The 7,781-nt window shown below is 31.8% G+C and overlaps 1 non-coding gene across 1 annotated transcript; it reads left to right on the top strand.

The window, feature by feature from the left end:
* Positions 1 to 613: 613 nt before the first annotated feature.
* Positions 614 to 703, top strand: LOC124899148. The gene has a single exon (XR_007056284.1). It is a non-coding gene; the product is annotated as a small nucleolar RNA snoR26 (small nucleolar RNA).
* Positions 704 to 7,781: the final 7,078 nt, after the last annotated feature.

Raw genomic sequence — 7,781 nt, 5'->3', positions numbered from 1 at the left:
ATATTCAATTATTGTGATTCTACAACTTTGATTTGATCTTTATAACATATTAAACATCGAAAAGATGCTTCATACATCATCCACAAAAGAATGAAGTGATATTTTCATCAATATCAAGTATTACAAACATAGAAGAGATTGAAAAGAAGTTGGAAAATGGATTTTTTTGATTTTGAAAAAGCAACATAGACTTTGGCCCTCTTTTAAGCCTATGTTTAAGGTCACATTGTCACTTTCTATTTACACCATGTGTTAGAAGTAGTAGTAAATTGAGAAGCATCTTTCAATGTCTACTTGTCCTTGTACAAGAAATAAAACAGATAGATCCTTAATCTTTCACCTCAAAACTTTTGAATGAAAAAAAAAGTTTAGCAAAAATTACTTTGATATGAGTCTGATAGTTCAAGATGTGGAACTTTGTTTGCCTCACATCAAATAGCTACTCACTCTCTTCACTTTTACTTGTAATATTTCGCTTTTCAAAAGTTAGTTGGACTAATTTTCAGAGATAAATTAAAAATAGATAAATTTAATATCTAAACTTTAGATATTTTCAATCTCTTCTGTTTAGTCTTTCTTATTTGTTTTATGCAATATCTTCCTTTTCTCATAAAAGGCATCAATGATGAATAATCCAATTTGTTATCCTTGCACTTTGATTGTTGAATGAAGATAATGATGGGGGAACATTTCTGAGATGCTTTTCTTTTCCTTCTTTCTTTGCTTGCATAGTATTTTTCACTCCATTCAAAATCATTCTATTGGAAAGATTTATTTATTTCCTAATCAAAATCATTAATTTTTTGCAAATATGTTAACAGTGATTTTTGTAAAATCATTTGTAAAATAACTAGTGACTTGAAAATGGTTAAGTGTAGTTATTTGAAAATAGTTAAATATAGTGACTTGAAAATGTGAATTAGTTAGTTGAAAATAGTTAAGTGTAGTGACTTGAAATGCTAATACATGACTTGAAAATGACTTGAAATATGTACTAGTGACTTGAAATGTGAATAAGTTATTTGAAAATTATTAAGTGTAGTGACTTGAAAATGATTAAATGTAGTTACTTGAAATTGAGAACTTGTGACTTGAAAATGATTAAGTATAGTGACTTGAAATGCTAGTACATGACTTGAAAATGGTTAAGTGTAGTTACTTGAAAATGGTTAAGTATAGTGACTTGAAATGTTAATTAGCTATTTGAAATGGTTCGAGTGTAGTGACTTGAAATGTGAATAAGTTATTTGAAAATTATTAAGTGTAGTGTAGTGACTTGAAAATGGTTTAGTGTAGTTACTTGAAATTGCAAACTTGTGACTTGAAATCGGTTACTAGTGACTTGAAAATGGTTAAGTGTAGTTACTTGAAATGTGAATTAGTTACTTGAAAGTGGTTACGTATAGTGACTTGAAATGAATGATTAAGTGTAGTGACTTGAAAATGGTTAAGTATAGTTATTTTAAATGTAAAGTAGTTACTTGAAAATGGTTAAGTATAGTGACTTGAAATGTGAATTAATTATTTGAAAATGGTTAAGTGTAGTTACTTGAAATGTGAATTAGTTATTTGAAAAATTGGTAAGTTTAGTGACTTGAAATGTCTACTAGTTATTTGAAAATGATTAAGTATAGTGACTTGAAATGCTAGTACATGACTTGAAAATGGTTAAGTATAATGACTTGAAATGTTAATTAGCTATTTGAAATGGTTGGAGTGTAGTGACTTGAAATGAGAATAAGTTATTTGAAAATTATTAAGTGTAGTGACTTGAAAATGGTTTAGTGTAGTTACTTGAAATTGCAAACTTGTGACTTGAAATCAGTTACTAGTGACTTGAAAATGGTTAAGTGTAGTTACTTGAAATGTGAATTAGTTACTTGAAAGTGGTTAAGTATGGTGACTTTAAATGAATGATTAAGTTTAGTGACTTGAAAACGGTTAAGTATAGTTATTTTAAATGTAAAGTAGTTACTTGAAAATGGTTAAGTATAGTGACTTGAAATGTGAATTAATTATTTGAAAATGGTTAAGTGTAGTGACTTGAAATGTGAATTAGTTATTTGAAAAAATGGTTAAGTGTAGTGACTTGAAATGTCTACTAGTTATTTGAAAATGGTTTGGTGACTTGAAAATGGTTAAGTGTAGTTACTTGAAAGTGGTTAAGTATAGTGACTTGAAATGTTAATTAGCTATTTGAAAATGGTTTGAGTTTAGTGACTTGAAATGTGTACTAGTGAATAAGTTATTTGAAAATTATTAATTGTAGTGACTTGAAAATGATTAAGTGTAGTTACTTGAAATTGTGAACTTGTGACTTGAAAACGGTTTAGTGTAGTTACTTAAAATTGTGAACTCGATGCTTGAAGATGGTTAAGTGTAGTCACTTGAAATGTGTACTAACAACTTTAAAATAATAAAGTATAGTTACTTGAAAATGATTAAGTATATTGACTTGAAATGTGATTTAGTTAATTGAAAATAGTTAAGTGTAGTGATTTGAAATGTGTACTTATTGACTTGAAAATGGGTAAGTGTAGTTACTTGAAATGTCTACTAGTTATTTGAAAATGGTTAAATATAGTGAAATAAAATGTCAATTAGATATTTGAAAATGGTTTTGAGTGTAGTATCTTGAAATATGTACTAGTAACTTGAAAATATTAAGTGTAGTCGCATGACATATGAATAAATGACTTGATTTTTATATGTTTTGATGTAAACTTGCATACAGATGACATTCGGTGGTGAAAGTGATTTGCCTCGTCCCTGATAAAAGTTCGAAGTCAACTGCTAAAATGAAATTTCGGACACCTGTATACTCCTATGAAAAAACTTTAGTATTGTTTAAGTGTTTTGGTGGTTGTTGGATTAATTATTAAGTGTTTTGTATTTTGAATTTGGTTGTTTAAGTGTTGTTGATTTGAATTGCTTAAATATTTTGATAATGTAGTGCGTTGTATGGTTATTTTAGAAATGTGTATTGCATGAGGCTGTATATATTGAATTGCATTTTTATTTGGCAAGTGGTCCCTTTTGTTCGTCGCTTTTCTGAAAATTTTTAAAATGAATTTTAAAAAAACGCGACGGCCAGCGTCGCTTTTTGTCTTCATTAGACGGCCAACGTCCCTTTTTTTCTTCATTATGAAGAACAAAAAGCGACGGCCAACGTCTCTTTTTCTTTCATTATGAAGAACAAAAAGCGATGGCCAACGTCGCATTTTTTCTTCATTATGAAAAATAAAAAGAGACGGCCAACGTTGCTTTCTTCTTTATTATAAAGAATAAAAAGCGACGGCGAACGTCGCTTTTTTCCTTCATTATGAAGAATAAAAAGTGACGACCAATGTCGCTTTTTGTTCATCATGTGTTCTTCACATGAAGAACAAAAAGCGACGCACAACGTTGATTTTTCAAAAAATAACTAAATTTTTTTCTCTAATGCGACGCAGACCGTCGTTTTCAAAAACAACGCTCCTTCTTTAGATGAAAAAAAAATGATGGATTTTCATCGATTTTGCCCAAAAAAGCGATGCTGGCCGTCGCTTTTTAGGCATTTTTTAGTAGTGAAGGTAAGTTGTAATGTCCCGAACCTGGTACCCCAAATGCTACACGGTGCTCATGACCCCGAAGAACCACAAGCTAACTCATGACTGATATTTGTACCTGAACACTGCATAATGGACTGAATGATTGTGGAATTAAAGGCTGAAAGGCCATAAGGTTCAAAACTGAGATATAATATCTCGTAAAAAATATAACATCTGGGTGGGGTATGAAATACTCAAAACAACTAAATAAACTATCTAAACATACTGTAGTCTGAAAAGCCTCTAAATCATGACTGAACTGTCTGAATAAGAAGTTGATGGGACATGTCCCCAACGAACTCCAACTAATAAATAAATTAATGAAGTAATACAGTAATGATTATGTCCTCGAAAGATGAGGACTTACTGCTAACTCTGACTGCTGAGACCGGAATCTACTGATGCTCTGGGGCTCGTGTCTCTGAACCTATGGTATAAGACACCATAGCGCAAATGCGTCAGTACTTTGAATGTAATAGTATGCATATGAGGTAGGTTGAATACATGGGGTTCATATGCATTAACAATACTGACTAACTGACTAATATGAATGTGAGAATGCATGCATGAATACATAGTAACTATAATTGAGATCGTGATGACATGAATTTACTGATAACTAACATGACTGGTAATTGAGTTCTGATGACTGATATAACTGATAACATGAGTGACTGTATCTGACAGTCCTGAATTTGATGGAACTAGCTGAGTTTCGTACTATTCTAAGTTAACTGTCTCTGGCAGTCCTGAATTCTGTAGAACTATCTGAATTCTATTATTGAGACTGAATGACTGTATCTGACAGTCCTGATTTCTGTAGCTGAAACTGTGGGAAGTAGTTATCTAACCGACATGCCCCAAATAACGCATTATAGCTGAGTTGGGGTCCAATCTGTAACCCCAATTAGAAGGGTCTCTATACTGTGCCACCGGTAAGGACAACCTGTGAGTGACCCTCATCTGAAAGTGTCCCCAAAAGAGAATGGTGGGACCCTCATCTGACAGTGCTTATCTATTTTATCAACCCTCATCTGACAGTGTTGATGTCTCAATCTATGCTGGCTATATAGTTCTGAAAAGCAAAGATTACTTCTAAGAATCACACCCTCATCTGACATGTGTGTTCCCATCATTGGATTTACTCGATCTAATTTCTACTCCCATCTGAATAGACACTATACATGAATTACTGAACTGAACTGAACTGGATTGAGTTAACTGAGTTCCGTTGACTGACGGAATATTACTGAGATTTTTGTATTACTGAGATTACTAGGATTTCTGAGTTTTACTGAGTTTTCCTGAGTCATATGACTAACTGAATTCTACTGAACATGACTTAACTGAGGATATCTTGGAAACATGACACTGGCTCTAGGCACACAACTAAATTATCGGGTACAAGTACCCCCAGGACTTGATGGAAAGGAACTGACAAAGCATGACTTTCTTGAATACGTGACCAACATCACAATCCATAATTCATTTATTGAGGCATTTCATCAAACATGTGATATGCATAAACTTGTACATACATGAGGATTACATAATATCATACTAGTTGGGCACTTTTTCTTCACATAGGCATTTAATCAAACACATGGTAAGTATAGTACATGTAGAAAACATTATACAACAAATAAACATCATGATTCAATGTTAATTTCATCATCCAAGGGTTTAATCATTGGTTCACATGAATCTACACCTATACTAATCAATTCCATATAAAATTGATCACCCAACATGGATTAGAATTCAATTGGTCATTATCAACATGAACAAAAGCAAACACAATATGAAATAAGGAATCCATACACTTGAACTTTGAAAAGAGATTCTTGGGCTTCATGGACAAAAGGAGTACATGAATGAATACTATGCATACCTGGTAGTGAGTTTCTTGAAGTTCTTGAACTTGAAGAATTTGAATCTCTTAGTTCGTGAAGAAGATTTGGATTTTGTTGCTTAAGGATTGCTCTTAGGGAGAAAACCCTAATTTTTGGTGTTGCGGAAGAATAATGAATTTTTTTTGGAGCCTTGGTCGGATATTAGTGGTATATAAACGGGTGGTAAAAGACCAAAAAGCCCCTTTAAAAATGTCTTAAAATAATTGAACGGGATGTGCGACGGTGGGTGCGACGGTCCGTCGCTGGCTCGACGGTCAGTTGTTTCGACCGTCACACGTGGACCAGGAAAAGGACTTACTGCCTAAGTAGTGACGGCTTGGGAGACGGTCCGTTGTAAGTTCTACGATCCGTCAACCTGTCTGTCGCACCTTATCCAGAAGGTTGCCTCACTGCCTTGGCTGCGACGGTCCGTCAACCTGGCCATCACATCTGGGCGATTCTGACAGCTCTCAGTAAAATGTTTATAACTTTTCACTCCGATACTGAATTTGGACGAAATTGGTATCGTTAGAAAGCTAATTCAATTTTTCACATGATAAAGAGTGAAAATCTTAAAAAATTTACGTGTACAAATATGGATTTATCTTTCAAAGAAAGCTTCTAACATTCTTGGGACAATTTCAAGTTAGGAAAAAGTACGGGGTATTACATAAGTTGAAAGAGAAGGGAAATTTTGATGCTAATTGGAGAAGTTTAGGAAGTGATGTTGTTGAAGATCTTTGACGGAACAAAATAAATAATAGAACAAAAGAGTAAAGCAGGACTGATGCATAAAGCAACTATTATTTGATTAATTGGACGGAAGAAGGAGAACTTGAGAAAATTATTGTTGCTTTTCCATGGTAAACTGCAGAAAAGAGAAAGAGGGACAATGATTTGAGGGTGATTTTGTAATTTATTAAGTTAATGCATGTGTTGAAGACTTTGTATTGCTAATACATGGAAAATGATGTGTATTGGTAATACACACTTTAATACACAAAAGTGTATACAACTAATGCAAATATTAGTTATGCATAGTCTAAAAAAGGATATCAAACATGGTACTACTAATACACAAACCATAATGCATGTATTATATTTTTAATACACTCTACCAAACTACCCCTAAGTTATAATGAGATTTTGGAATATAATATATATAATGTATATGTGTATACACATTACACATATATACACACTAGTTGATGGGACTTTGGATATATCCACAATAATTAATGAGACTTTGGATATACGCATACACATATATACATACTAATTAAAGGGGATGGAAATAGTTTAAGGAGATTTTTGCGTGAAATGGGACATAAAATTTTGAGAATCTTATAAGCATGCACAAAACAAAATACACACTAATAAATACTTTCATTGTTCGGATTTGCTTGTGATTATTTTTTTTAATTTGATTTTTATTTTTATTTGTCATTTTGATAAATCAAGAAAAGATATTTTTTTTTATGTTTTACCCTTAGCATTAATTATTTATTCTCCAAATTTTTTTTCAATACCTATTACTAAACATCAATTAATAAGGATAATATGGTAAAATTACTATACGAATCATTATTTTCGTAATGAATATGGATATAAAAAAGTGACAAGTAAAACAAAGAGAGGAAATATTTTTTAATAAGTATCTTTGGCCTTTTAGAAGCATGGCGAAATACGTTATTAGTTAACATAGCTAATAGTTTAAAATGTTGTTAAAAATCATAGTTCAGAAATTTCAAACAGTAATACCTTCACATGAAATTAGAGGAAGTGAATGAATATAGCCTTTATAAGTTGAATGAAAGAAAATACCGGGTGATCTCATGTATGTCATTTTTAAATATTTTACGTGTGAAATAAAAATTCTTTTAAGATTACACGAATAAAAATAAATTTGTAAACTCTGCTAAATTTTATAATATGGTAATAAATATCTTTTCATCCTTAATTAGTTGAATATCTCAAATTCAAACTCTAGATTGGAATATATCACTTTTAGTATTAAACAGTACTCCAATTTAACATCAGAAAGAAACTAGGGGGTTTCGGCTACAGGTGACAAAAGAATTTTAAAATGAGGTGTAGGTGACACAAGTCTTAATTATTAGGTGGATGTGACAATTACTTTATTATGGATTAAGAAAGTTGGGGAAGTTTGAAAATAACCCACAAGTTTTTAAATTTACACTTTGATCCAAATGTTAGCCTATATAATGGAAAACGGAGGAAAAAAAGGCGTCTTTCTCTCTCTTCTCACCCTTTGTTGATTTCTCTCTCTTAACGATTT

Source organism: Capsicum annuum, chromosome 5 (assembly GCF_002878395.1).
Source record: "Capsicum annuum cultivar UCD-10X-F1 chromosome 5, UCD10Xv1.1, whole genome shotgun sequence".
Taxonomy (NCBI): domain Eukaryota; kingdom Viridiplantae; phylum Streptophyta; class Magnoliopsida; order Solanales; family Solanaceae; genus Capsicum; species Capsicum annuum.
This window is presented reverse-complemented; position numbering and strand designations above follow the sequence as displayed.